Source organism: Rhinatrema bivittatum, chromosome 4 (genome assembly GCF_901001135.1).
Source record: "Rhinatrema bivittatum chromosome 4, aRhiBiv1.1, whole genome shotgun sequence".
NCBI lineage: Eukaryota > Metazoa > Chordata > Amphibia > Gymnophiona > Rhinatrematidae > Rhinatrema > Rhinatrema bivittatum.
Window position 1 is genome coordinate 41,054,825 of NC_042618.1, and position 15,422 is coordinate 41,070,246.

The window sequence follows — 15,422 nt, forward strand, 5'->3', positions numbered from 1 at the left end:
TAAAATAAACACAACGAGGCAAGTTGGTGAGGTTTTAAGGGTTGGAGCTAATAGGGTAAAAGGGAAGCTTATTAACTAGGGGGTTTAGGAAGTCCTATCTTTTAACTGGGCAAATTGGGAATGGACTGGGGAAACTGGTAATTTCGTCAGCATTGCATATCTACCACTTACATGGTAGAGGCGGCATTTGCGAGCACACGTGCGTGTCCATGTAAAATGGCGCACACCTGTACGCGCATGCAGCCTATTTTATATCAGGCTGCGCATATACCCGCATATGATTATAAAATAGCTGCATCCATTAGCGCGAGCCAGCATACGCATGTACACGTGCACCCACGTGGCTGTTTAAAAGTTACCTTCTAAGCCTGGCCACTTGGTGTCAATGCTGAACGAAGGCAGAGACTGCCCTCCCTCAGAAGTTGTGAACACTGCCCCTTCAGCATCACAGCCCCCACTGAACTGACGAGCAGAAGCCTGGCTCAAGAATCGTTACCCAGGTCCTCCGCATGGCAGTACAGAACACTTACCACTAAGCCATCAGGATAACCCATGTGCTTGTATTTCAAAGGAAGCTTTCTGTGTAAAATTCGTACTCTTGTAATACATTACTGCAATGCTTCTAATCCTGCAACCATTTGCTCTGTCACAAGGCTATGCCACGCTCAAGAGCTCACTGGAAAAATACACATTTCTGGTGTCTGTGATTCCTCCACTTAATATTGTCACGATCCTAAGTAGGAGGAACCACAGAGATCATATTGAAGTACAAAAAAAGTATCCAAAAAAAAAAAAGTTCTGGGCACCCAAGGAAGCCAGGCTGTGTATCTTGTAGGGGTATCTTGTGCCGTGGCAGGGGAAAATGGATGCTCGTATTGGGCGTCCATTTTCCCAGCCTGCACTGACAGCCACCTCTCCTGTGCGCCTGATGCCGAGGAGGCGCTAGGGTTGCACAATTTTCCCTAGCGCCTTCTTTTTAGCTCGACCCCTTATTTAAATAATGCATCGCACCGGGGGAAGTGGCTGAGCGCACTTCAGGAGAGCGGGCGCTCAATCACGAGCACCTGTTTTACGTGAGCCGATACTGCATTGGCCTGTAAGAGCAGTGATAACCATAAGATAGAGAGGAGATTAGTTCGGTTAGGAGTTGGCTTCCAGTGAGTGAGGAGGTGCTGTCGCTGTTCTCATTTTGAGGCCTACTAAGTATAGGGAAGCCATAATTTTAAAAGGACAGCTGTGGTATGATTGAGGAATGAATGATATGAGTGATTATATTAATTTACAGTATAATTAAGGTAAGGATTAAAGTAATTTTTAAAGTTAAAGCCTATGTTGCATCACGAATTAGAGCAACATTTTATAGTAACATTAGACAATAATAAAGATAGTGAAAGAAGGAAAGACCTGATTGCAAGTTAAAGCTGTCCTTTTAAATTAGTCATAGGGATAAACAATTATAATTTATTTTAATAGCTAGTCTTTATACAGTAATAATCAGTCGTCGTGGACACACATGCAGGGTACTCAACTGATTAGTCTGCGGAAGATCCTGAAGTGATTAAGGGAGATAGATTCCTGTTTTGATTTAATTAAAGAATAGAGTGATAGGAGTGATGAAAGAAGAAGTGAAGACGAAGAAAACTGGCCAGCAACAAAAGAAAGAAAAAAGAAGAAACAAATACAAACAAAGCAAACATAGGCCTGGATTCATCATTCTTTTGCAGAATGATGAATCCTGCGAAAGCCCACAGCCTTCGCACCACGGCGGTGCACCAGCTGCCGGTTTTTGCACCGAATAGTGCCAGCGTGAAAGGTGGCGCTATTCGGCGCGCTACTGCCGACGATAACGTTACTAACCTTATCGCTGGAAGCGAAGACACCGCCGAGTCCGTCCCCTCGCCGCCCCGACTCCTCCCCTCACTGCCCCAACTTCGCCCTGACTCAAATTTGCATGAGAATGGAATTGAAAGGGGTGAGAAGAAGGTCATTGAGGATCACCTCCGCACCCATAAGTACATTTCACGACACCCGCTCCCTCATTTCCTCCTCACCTCCCCAAGGATCACTCTTTCAGCCTTCAAGCCGAAACTCTCTGACTGCTTCGGAAGATTACATCTGGGACAGCAGCAAAAGGAGACAATAAGTGGTGGTGCCCTGGACTACAACCTTCTCTTGTGCTGCCCAGAGCCCGACTGGTGCTTTGAACTATGCCGCTGTGCTGCACAGTTCAGAGCACCAGTCGGGCCCCAAGCTGCAGAGGAGAAGGACACGGTTAAAGCACTACTGCCGACCAGGCTGCCTTCCGTAAGGTGACCCGCCCGTCCTCAAACAACTGCTGACGTCTTGGTCCTCCCAAGTGCTATGCATCTTCCTGATCTCCTCCTCGTGTTCCTCCGGGCTCCTCTTTCATGGCAGCGGACTGCCAGTCTGAAACAGGAGCCTTCCTCATGACAGAGTGGCCAACAGCTAACTCCTTTCACTTCTAGCAGAATGTACAGTGCTGCAGCCACCCACCACATACCTAACCCACAGGCAAGCAATATTTATTTACTAATTTATAACTCACATATATTCAACACTTTACCAGCAACTGCTGCCCAGAATGACTTCACATACATATCATAAAATAAAACAAATAAATAAATCTCCTTACAGGCCTCGGGAACAAGTGGAGCTGAGAAGAGGCCAGAAGCAATGAGAACCGAGACTCCGAGAACAAATGTTGGGATTATGGGCTTGGCCAGGCCGCATGGCCCAGCACAATGCAGAGGCAATGAGATTTGAGCCTTGCAGGCCTCCTGGGATGCCGCCATCATTTGCTTGTGTTGGGGGGCCCAGGGGCGCCCTGTGTTCAGACTGCATGCACAAAGCAGCTCAGATCCTGGTACAACTGTGGGGTGCTGGAGAGGGAGGATCAGGTGCCAGCACTCCTCCTCCTCTTCCTCCTCCCAGCCTGTTACACAGTATCCATCCCCAATGTGATTCTCAGGCAAAAAAAAAAAAGTTTGACCCCCACCCCGGCTTAACAGCTTTGGAGAAGACAGAACTGAGGGGAATATAACGGAGCTTTATAAAATCATGAGCGTTGTGGAACAGGTTAATGATCATTTACCGTTTCAAATGGTATTAGGTCTCAGGGACACTCCATGAAATTAACTGGTAGCAGATTTAAGTCATCGAACAAGCTGTGTAATTTGTGGATGTAGCATGATAGCAAAATTGAGTTTAAAAAAGGTTTGCACAAATTTCTAGAGAACAGGACCATTAATAAATATTAGCCAGGTAGAATGGGGGAACACCATCTCTTACTTCTAATAGTAAGTAAAAGGGAATGGTTCTCCTGATTAGGAGCTGTTGCCACCCTGAGAGTAAGAGGAATCAGGTCTACTCACTAACTGGATTGTCCACTGTCGGAGACAGGATACTGGGCTCGATGGTCTGACCTAGCATGGCAATTCTTATGCTCAGTACTTCTTCCACTGTTGGAAACAGAATATTGAGTGATATAAGTGTCCTAAGACAACTCTAATGTTTTAAGTGCTTTTTTGACTATATGAATGTCGCTTTTGTAAACCATCGTGATCTTCTTTTGGAATGACGGTATATAAAATGCTTAATTAAATAAATAAATAAATAAATAAATAAATAAATGCTGTGTTTAATGGATCATTCGTCTGACTCAACTAGACACAACTCAGGATCTAATGTTAATGTAAGTATAGGGGAAACCCCTCTTAAAATGCATCCCTCTCTACTTTAGTAGAACAAGGAAGTTTGGGTGGGGAGACCTGGAGAGTTTAAGGTTGTGTTGCACTTGTAATAATTTTGGATGACCACTAGATGGCACTTTTGTGAGATTTGAACAATATAATGTATTGCTGCTGTTGGGATTAAGGGGTGGTGTGTTGGTCCCCTTTAAGGGTGTGGGTTTAGGTGATTGGGGGGAAACTGTGTCCTGGGGAGCTGTAAATCTGAAATGCTTTGGCAGGAGTTTGACCTTTCCTAGGTTGGAGTTGGTATGAGAGGCCTCTCCAGAATGCAGTGCACTAGAGTAGCCAGTCTGTAGGCTGGTGGGTCTGGGGACCACCCCAGTCTGGCATGGGGCCCTGCAGCGGCTTTTCCCCTCAAGGGAAGAGGCCCGAGGCCATAGAGTGGAAGAAGGCTTTCCTCCCCAGAGGAAATGGCCCAAAGCTAAGGGTGGAGACGTGCTTCCTCCTCTTGAGGAAATGGCCAGGAGGAAGATGTGAGGGGTGTGAAGGATAGTGGGGAGATCATGGGAGTGCATGGGTGCGTCCCGCCCCGGGTGACAGCCGCAAGCGGAGCCCATCCTGTTTACCTCCATGTCGCGCTGACGCCGTCCCGCAGACCGCCTCCAACGCCGAGGGAACACGCTCCACGCTGCCGATTTCCAGCCAATCAGGGGACAGCCCTGATTGGCCTTTAAATTTGAAAAGCTCACTGGCGTCACGCGCCGAGCGTCACGCGCCGAAGGAGCGCGACAAAGGGGCCTGCCCCTTTGTCTCGCCCCTTCGGCTCAGCCCCGAGGAAACCACGAGCCAGACCCACTGTTGCAACTATATCGTATTTTAAGGCCAACGGTTACTGGACAAACGGACCTAACAGACCGGACAAAGACATCTCACATCGACCCCTTTCAAACATTTCAAACATCTCAACCAATCCTTTCCTGCCACAATTTAGCACCCTATCCAACCCTTCCAGCATCCATTCCAGCATCCAGCAATTCCAGCATCCATTCCAGCAATTCCAGCTGTTCCAGCATCCATTCCAGCATCCAGCAGTTCCAGCAGTTCCAGCATCCAGCAATTCCCAGCATCCAGTCCTACAGTTCCCGCATCCCTTCCACAAATTCCAGCATCCATCCTAGCAGAATCTGAACCTACCCGGTTACAGACCCAACACTATGCTTAACACAGCAAATCAGCTTACAATGACGCACCACCACTCTATCCCCATACTCAAGAGAAAACCCAGAAATAACTCCCCCCCTGACCCCAATCAGACACCCAGACAACAAAGACTCCTCACCATCATGACATCTCCCATTACACAACTTCTAGGCCTCTCATTATTCACTCTAACTTTATTCAATGCACAGTCACTTTCCAAAAAAATGCATTTACTCAACGATTACCTCATTGAAAACAACCCAGACATATGTGCAATAACAGAAACATGGTTAAAACCCACGGACATATCCCTAACAAACCAACTACCTACTCAAGCATTCGACGTCTTCTCAATACCTAGACCAAAAAAGAAAGGAGGAGGAATTCTACTCGCTGCAAAAAAACAATTGGGCATAACCCTACAACAATCATACTCCACTCCTAAACTTGAATGTTCCATATTCAAATCTCAACATCTACAAATATTCCTCATCTACGCCACACCAGGAACTCTAGAGGCTAACCCCTCCCCTTTGATAGAGACGATAGCCAAACACTACAATGCAGACAAACCAACCATCATACTGGGAGACTTCAACATTCACGTGGACGCCATCCCGCAATCCTCTAATTGCGAAACCTTCCTTACCTCCCTCAGTCACATTGGATTCACACAAATAATCAGTGGACCCACTCACAAAGCAGGTCATACATTAGACCTCATTTTTATCAACGATAGCTGGACCATTTACACCAATCCCACCTGCACGCCAATCCCCTGGTCAGACCATCAGATCATAGACACAACCCTCAAAATGAAGAACACACCACCCCCAAACATCTCCAAAACCACCATTCATTTCAGGAAACCATGCTCACTGGACTTACTCAAAGAACAATGCTCCAAAGATCTCAAACTAATAGACCTCTCGGACGCCAACACAGCCACCACGTCATGGATCAAAATCACTAACAAAATAGCTGATCAACTCTGCCCAACCTCCTCAAAGATAATCCAACCAACAAGAGACAACAGAAAACCTTGGTTCACCCCGGAACTCAAAGCACTAAAACAAAAACTACGAAACAAAGAACAAAACTGGAGAAACAACCCTTCACATACATCCAGACTGGACTACAAAGCCATCCTTAACACCTACAGAAACGCTATCCACAAAACAAAAAAGGACTTCTATGCAAAAAGAATTCATAACTTCATCTTCGACTCGAAAGCTTTATTCTCTTACGTTTCATCTCTCACCAAACCAACGCCCCCGTCCATTCCAGACCAACTAGCGCTCAGCAAGGCCAACGAATTAGCCATCTACTTCAAGACAAAAATCTCAAACCTTACTCGCTCCCTTACAACCCATCATACTCAACCAACACCTCAGAGCACATTCCAACCCACACTGAATGCTAAACTAGAGTCATTTGAGACCACATCCGCCTTGGAGATTGAAAATTTACTTAAGAAAATTAAACCATCAGCACATCCTTCTGACCCACTCCCTACTAATTTGCTCACCGCCATCCCTAACACCGTCGCAAAAACTATTGCAGAAATCATTAATACCTCCTTAACCATGGGCACAGTTCCTAATCAGCTAAAACTTGCTATCCTCAAACCCCTACTGAAAAAACCAACTGCTTCACCCACTGACCCAGCCAACTTCAGACCCATCGCAAACCTGCCCATGATCGCCAAACTGATGGAAAAAGTCGTAAATAAACAACTCTCCGAATATCTCGAGGAGCACAACATTCTCACCCCTGCACAATACGGTTTTCGGAAATCACTAAGCACAGAGTCCCTTTTGCTTTCTCTCACAGATAAATTACTTTTGAACCTGGAGAAAAAACAGTCATTCTTGCTGGTACTGCTAGATCTATCTTCAGCGTTCGACACGGTAAATCACTCACAACTCCTAAACCAACTATCAAACATAGGAATTAAAGGCACAGCTCTCAATTGGTTTAAATCATTCCTATCAAATAGGTTTTACAAGGTCAGAATAAACAACAAAGAATCTGACCCCATCCTATCAGATCAAGGTGTACCACAAGGCTCATCGCTCTCTCCCACCCTGTTTAACATTTACCTCCTCCCCCTCTGCCATCTGTTATCACAACTCAAGCTCACGCATTACCTCTATGCAGACGACATTCAGATCCTCATCCCCATCACAGAATCAATTCAAAAAGCCTTCGCCTACTGGGATAATTGTCTCCAACCAATTAAACAACTACTCTCCAGCCTGAACCTGATTCTAAACTCAAGCAAAACAGAGCTGCTACTGATTTCACACAACCCGAATACCCACCCAATTAGCCTCGCACAACCCACACCTTCAAACATGGAGCTCTCTGCAGACGTAAGGAATCTAGGAGCATGGCTAGACAACCAACTTAACCTAAAAAAATTCATAAACACAACCACCAGGGATTGCTTCTTTAAACTACAGGTCCTAAAGAAACTAAAGCCACTCCTTCACTTCAATGACTTTCGCTTCGTTCTCCAATCCATTATTTTTTCGAAACTTGATTACTGCAACTCAATCTTACTTGGACTCCCCGCCAACAGCATCAAACCTCTACAGATGGTACAAAACACCGCAGCCAGAATCCTAACTAACACTAATAGAAGAGACCATATTACCCCCATCTTGAGCAACCTCCACTGGCTACCCATCAAGCAGAGAATCCTATATAAAACCTTAACTATTATTCATAAAGCAATTCATAACATCGCACCTGTATCTCTACAAACTCAACTACGTCTACACTTACCCTCCAGACCCATCAGAAGCATCTACAAAGGCACATTAGTCGCAGCTCCAACCAAATCAACTCTAAGAAAAAGAGCACTCTCAACTGCTGGACCACACCAATGGAATGCGCTCCCACCAGTCCTACGACTCGAACCTAGTCTACCAGAGTTCAAAAAACGGTTAAAAACCTGGCTCTTCAGTCAAGCCTTTCAATGCCCAGAGGGTAAATAGGCACCTCAGCATAGACTCTCAGTTCCAACCATTGCAGGTTGACATTAACACCTTGCACTTAATTACATATAAGTACTTGCTTATTCGTTATGTTGATTTAACAGTCATTATTTACATACTATATAACAGTACATTATTTACAAACTATATAACAGTACATTTGCAGATTATCTTCACTACTAAAGTGCCTTGTAAAAAGTTGTACACACACATTCTATTCCAAAACACTAATAATGTTAATTGCCATTTGCTAAATGTTATTTTTACCTTCAATGTTCCTTGTAATAATGTTTAATGGTTGATTGTTATTGTTATTGTTCAATGTTCTATGTACAAAACCCCGGTCTAACCTCCCAGACCAGGGCAACCTTTTCGTTACTTGTAAACCGGAATGATTTGTATTGCATACAGGAATTCCGGTATATAAAAATTAAAAATAAATAAATAAATAAATAAATAAATTAGAAGAAGAGGGAGGCCTCCGGACTGCGAGCGGTGGGAGCACTAGGCGGCCGCCTAGAGTGCCACGGGTCTGAGCCAGTAACTGTATAGCCTTTTCTTCTTCCTGCCCCCCACCCCCCCCCCCCTGCGGCCTGGAAGAGGAATTGGTGGGTCCACGCAGGCAGGAAGAAGGAAAGGTCATACAGTCGCGGCCCAAAGCAGGAGGAAGAGCAACAGCGCTGCGCCTCCTCTCCACCGCAGATGCAGGAAGTAGAGCCTCATCAGCCTCCGTGCTGCCTCAAGAAAAATGAAGAGTCCCCCATCTGGAACAGCTCCCCTATGAGGAAAGACTAAAGAGGTTAGGACTTTTCTGCTTGGAGAAGAGACGGCTGAGGGGGGGATATGATAGAGGTGTTTAAAATCATGAGAGGTGTAGAATGGGTAGATGTGAATCGGTTATTTACTCTTTCAGATAATAGAAAGACTAGGGGGCACTCCATGAAGTTAGCATGTGGCACATTTAAAACTAATCAGAGAAAGTTCTTTTTTACTCAACGCACAATTAAACTCTGGAATTTGTTGCCAGAGGATGTGGTTACTGCAGTTAGTATAGCTGTGTTTAAAAAAGGATTGGATAAGTTCTTGGAGGAGAAGTCCATTACCTGAACATAAGAACATGCCATACTGGGTCAGACCAAGGGTCCATCAAGCCCAGCATCCTGTTTCCAACAGTGGCCAATCCAGGCCATAAGAACCTGGCAAGTACCCAAAAACTAAGTCTATTCCATGTTACCATTGCTAATGGCAGTGGCTATTCTCTAAGTGAACTTAATAGCAGGTAATGGACTTCCAAAAAAGACATATAAATAAATAAATAAATAAACTCCTGCTGTCTCCATTAGGGTCCACTTTGCCATGTGCATGACTCATAACTTTGAGCCCACTAAATACATTCGGGAGATGGACCCTTACTCCAGAAGGGAAAACCCTCCCATCATTTTGTGTGCCCTAGTGGGGGAGGGACAGAAGTAATTGTGCTGCAATTGCCATTCTGTTATGAGCTGTATAATGACTCAATTCCTGTAAGCAGCTGCCTGCAGCTGTTGCCTCAGTTCTTCCCCGGTTCGTTTTTTGACAAAGCGGGAGGAATAGAGCTGCTTACGGGAAATCAGTGTGCTGCGAGGAAAGCTCTGGTTACTGGAGATGGGCGTTCACTGACTGCTTTTTTGACTTTTATAGCAGGCGCTGTCTGACTGGGCGTTGGCAGAAGGGGCAATGCTGGCAGGAATGCAAGACACTGCCAAAATTCCAGTGTTTATCACCCTGGCCATTAGCTTATCCCTGTGTTATCTTACCCTGGTAGGTAAATGAGAGCCCCTGTTTGATCTGTTTTCTAGACAAAAGGAAAATGCTTCTGAGTTGCTGTTAATTTAGATATCTCAGGACAAAACCCTTTGAACCTGCTATGGTAACACCAACCATTCAATCAAACAAGCTATAACTTTTTTTTTTTTTTAATCAGAAGTATCCCTTAATATATTGATGTTGAGCAAGACACAGAATAATTTCAATCTGGAAAATTCAGGTTTATTTTCTCTGGGACGACAGTTCAACAGATTCTGATGGGTTTGCAGCACATCCTGCCCACTCTTTGGGTTGTTAGGCGAGCCGTGGCATTGTGTGCATTATGTAACTTAAGAGACATGGTAAACGAATTAACCTGCTGACCGCCTGGTGGAAAATAGTCATAATCTATGACGCCTCGCTTTTTGTTCTTCTGACCCAAATAACTCCGGAAATAAACTAACAACTGGGTCTGTCTGACAGCCTAAGTAGGGGAACTACTAGCAGGTCGGACGTTTGGGCTGGCATTGCTGTTTATATTCTTACAAAGCCTTGTAGTAAGACATGGTATGGGAGGGGTTCTGGGTGTGAAGTAAGCAGTGCATCTTGTGTGCTAATCTCATCTGCCCAAGATGGTAGAATACAAAGGGGAAAAATGTCAAAAACCTGTCCTGCATAAGGAGAGAGGCCTTGCAAGCGGTCATGCACTTTGGCCAGCAGCTGGGATAGATCCTTAGCAGCATGGACAAGAATAACTGGGTCAGTCTTTTTTCTGCCATCATCTATGGTGTTACTATGATGTTTCTTCTGTATTTCACTTCATAAAAACCTGATTTATGGTCTATGAGATCCATATAAAACATTTATGAATTTTGCATTCAGGAATACTTTGAAGACTTTTTTTTAAAACAAAACCATATACAAAGAAACAAGTTTTTCTTGTATATAAGTTAGGAAGTGCTCTGTGGCATCTATTATGGTGTAAGAGATGTCATCTTTTGCTGATTGCAGGGCCTGACTGCATGGCCAGTGGGGGAGGGGAGCAAGCAGGGAAATTGTCTTGGGGTCCCAAGCCACAGAGGGGCTTTGTGACCCGCCTAAAGCCGACGTGAGCATGGTCCAGGCAGCAACAATCTTATGACCATTGATGCATCAGAGAGAATTATCACAGGGCCATGGATCTCCTGGGTAACAGGAACCCACGTGGAAGGAAGAGTGGGGCCGCCACAGGGCCTATGAATGAGTGCCAGCTCATAGGCCCAGGGCTGATGCTTTGTCATGTCCCTGGGCTCCTGAAGATCCAGACTTACAAGAATATTTGATGCCCTAGGCTAACCATTGGTCATGGATCCCCCCCTCCCCCAACTTACCCCCCCCCCCCCCAGCACAGCCCTTCATCCTACTGGCAGCAAAAGCTCCAGCACAGCACTTCCTTCTTTGGCTCTGGCACAGCGCCATTTTGGGCCTTGTGCTGGTGGGATTTTGCCACCCCCAAAATGTTGGCGCTCTAGGCAACTGTCCTAGTTTGCCTAATGGAAACACCAGCCTTGTTAAGATCACCACTGCGACAGTGCAGGAGCCAGCTTAATAAGATGAAAGGTGAGGGGCGAGAGGGTAGGGATGGGTAGGAGGGAGAGAGCTCAGAGAAGGGGGCCATTAGGGGGGAAGCAGAAGGGAAAGGATCTGGGAAAGGGCCATGAAGGGATTAGGGGAGGTCAGAAGGGAGACCACCTAAGAAAGATCTATCATTGGAGGTAAAGAGAGAGAGCACCCAAGAAGGGCCATCAAGGGAGAGGTCAGGAGGAATAGCACCTAGGAAGATGTTATATGGCGGGAGGAAGAGCACATTGGAAGGGGCCATGAGAGGGGTAAGACAGGAAGGAGAGCATGCAGGAGCTGGCCATGGAGAGGGTAGGTCAATAGGGAGGAAATGCAGGAAGGAGCCATATGGGATAGAGAGCACCCAGGAAGGGATCATGGGGGGAGGGTAGAAGAATGACCTCAGGAAAAGACCATGAGGGGGAAGAGAACTCAGGAAGAGGTCACGAGGGGGATAGAGATAGCACCCAAGAAGGGAGCCACTGGAGGTGGAGGGACAAAGGCAGAAGGCAAGGCCCCTGGGAAGGGGCCATGGGAGGAATGAGGGCAAGAGGGAGAGTGCTGGGGAAGGGGCTGAGAGTGCTGGGGAAGGGGCTGAGAGGCTGGGGAAAACACTCAAGAGAGGATCATGGGAGGGAGGACAGGAAGGAGAGTACTTGGGAAGGGACCATCAAGTGGGAATGTTGGAGGGAAAGCACTTGGGAAGGTGCCATGAGGGGGAGGAAAGCAGGAAGACTTGAGTGAGAGCAACCCAGGCAGGGACAATGTAGGGGGGCTGTAAAGGCAGAACTCCCACGAAAAAGAGCCATGGTGGAGGGAAGGGCAGAAACCGAGATCCTGACATCCGGGTTCTCCTTTCAAGTTCTGCCCATAAAGCAGAGTGAGATAATATCTCACGTAGGATGAGACCTCCCTTGCAGCAGCCATTAACTTATTTTAAAAGCATTTTAGCCGTATGAATATTATGTTCATAAGCATGCTAAACTGTTGTTTCTTTAAATACATTTGGTAAAGAGATTCCTTCTACAATAAAAGAAACTGAACATAAGAACATAAGAAATTGCCATGCTGGGTCAGACCAAGGGTCCATCAAGCCCAGCATCCTGTTTCCAACAGAGGCCAAACCAGGCCACAAGAACCTGGCAATTACCCAAACACTAAGAAGAACCCATTCTACTGATGCCAGTAATAGCAGTGGCTATTCCCTAAGTAAACTTGATTAATAGCCATTAATGGACTTCTCCTCCAACAACTTATCCAAACCTTTTTTGAACCCAGCTACACTAATTGCACTAACCACATCCCCTGGCAACAAATTCCAGAGCTTTATTATGCGTTGAATGAAAAAGAATTTTCTCCGATTAATCTTAAATGTGCTACTTGCTAACTTCATGGAATGCCCCCTAGTCCTTCTATTGTTCGAAAGTGTAAATAACCGATTCACATCTACTCGTTCAAGACCTCTCATGATCTTAAACACCTCTATCATATCCCCCCTGAGCCGTCTCTTCTCCAAGCTGAACAGCCCTAACCTCTTCAGCCTTTCCTCATAGGGGAGCTGTTCCATCCCCTTTATCATTTTGGTTGCCCTTCTCTGTACCTTCTCCATTGCAACTATATCCTTTTTGAGATGCGGCGACCAGAATTGTACACAGTATTCAAGGTGTGGTCTCACCATGGAGCGACATAGAGGCATTATGACATTTTCCGTTTTATTAACCATTCCCTTCCTAATAATTCCTAACATTCTGTTTCCTTTTTTGAATGCCACAGCACACTGAGCCGATGATTTTAAAGTATTATCCACTATGATGCCTAGATCTTTTTCCTGGGTGGTAGCTCCTAATATGGAACCTAACATCGTGTAACTACAGCAAGGGTTATTTTTCACTATATGCAACACCTTGCACTTGCCAACATTAAATTTCATCTGCCATTTGGATGCCCAATCTTCCAGTCTTGCAAGGTCCTCCTGTAATGTATCACAGTCTGCTTGTGATTTAACTACTCTGAATAATTTTGTATCATCCGCAAACTTGATAACCTCACTCGTCGTATTCCTTTCCAGATCATTTATAAATATATTGAAAAGCACTGGTCCAAGTACAGATCCCTGAGGCACTCCATTGTTTACCCTTTTCCACTGTGAAAATTGACCATTTAAGCCTACTCTCTGTTTCCTGTCTTTTAACCAGTTTGTAATCCATGAAAGGACATCTCCTCCTATCCCATGACTTTCTAGTTTTCGTAGAAGCCTCTCATGTGTTCTGTTAAGGGTAGTAAGTGCCACTCCATGAAGGTTACCCTCATGTGTTCTGTTAAGGGTAGTAACTGCTTCTCTGTGCAGGTTACTCCCATGCATTCTGTTAGGGAGGGATAGTAACTGCCATTCCATGCAGATTCCCCCCATGCGTTTTGTTAAGGATAGTAACTGCTGTTTCATGCAGATTCCCCCCATGCGTTTTGTTAAGGATAGTAACTGCTGTTTCATGCAGATTACCCCCATGCGTTTTGTTAAGGATAGTAACTGCCATTCCATGCAGATTCCCCCCATGCGTTTTGTTAAGGATAGTAACTGCTGATTCATGCAGATTACCGCCAAGCAAAAATGTTAAACCACCCCTTTCTACTTTTTAAACCTCAAGCCTTTAGGGCTCCACCCTTTTGAATTCATTACTATTCTCGTCTTCACCACCTCATCTGGGAGAGCATTCCAGGCATCCACTACCCTCTCCGTGAAGAAATATTTCCTGATATTAGTTCTGAGTTGTCTCCTCTGGAGTTTCATATCATGACCCTTGGTTCTACCATTTCCTTTTCACCGGAAAAGGTTTGAAGTTTGTGCATCGTTAATACCTGTCAGGTATCTGAAGGTCTGAAGCATATCTCCTCCTCACCACCTCTCTTCCAGGGTATAGATATATTTAGTAGGGATGTGAATCGGGCTTCAGACGATTGAAAATATCGTCGATATTTTCAAAATCGTCAGAAATCGGGGGCTCCCCCAAAACGATAGGAAAACCCCAAGATATTGTTCGTGAGGGTTCTCTTATCGTTTTGGGAGAGGGCGGGAAAAACGGCACACAAAAATAACCCCTAAACCCACCCCGACCCTTTAAAACTAATCCCTTAGCTTCCCCCACCCTCCCGACCCCCCAAAAAACGTTTACAGGTACCTGGTAGTCCAGTGGGGGTCCCAGGAGCGATCCCTCGCTCCCGGGCCGTTGGCTGCCACTAATCAAAATGGCGCCGATGGCCCTTTGCCCTTACCATGTGACAGGGTATCCGTGCCATTGGCCGGCCCCTGTCACATGGTAGGAGCACTGGATGGCCAGCGCCATTTTTAAACCAGTTTGCTTGCACCTCAACCTAAAATAAAAACAAGTTATTGAAGTTCTTTGTGCGGATACCATAACTCACAGTTATTTATACATCATAAATTCTAACCTTCCATAAACTTTTAACATGCTGAAAGCAACTTAATGTAATCACTCCACGTCTTCCATTTCACAATCCAGCTCACGTGTACCTATTCAAAAACAAAGTACACAAGATAACACCCACTCCAGAGACTTCCCACAACGCTCAAGTTGACAAAGAAAATAGTACTACAGACCAATCTTATCTTTGCAATATTCCAAATTCACTTTTCAGACAGCCTTCACATGTTACCGGGGAGCGCTAGGAGAGCAGTCCCCATTAGAGAGAGTGTGCCCTTGGGCCCCTGGCACGACCCCGTGCCAAGGGTAGGTGAGCGTGGGTGGCGAGAGACAACCCGACCCCCAGCCGGACCTACATGCCTCTGGAATCAACATGTGGAGTGCTGGTGATGAACAGTCCTCCGACCGTTCCCGGCCCTTTCGGACCTGCCGCTGGGATGGCAAGAGGCAGCAGGCTGGACTCAGGGCGTGGGCAGACGAAGGATCAAAAGCAATAGACGAAGACTTGAGAACCATAGACTGTAGACGTAGACCCTAAAGCAAGGTACTGTGGACATAGACTCTAAAGCAGGATACTGTAGATGTAGACTCTAAAGCAGGATACTGTAGACGTAGACGCTGAAACAAGCAGGGAGGTTCAGACATTGGCACTGTCCCTCAGGGCACCCTACACAGCCAGTACGACT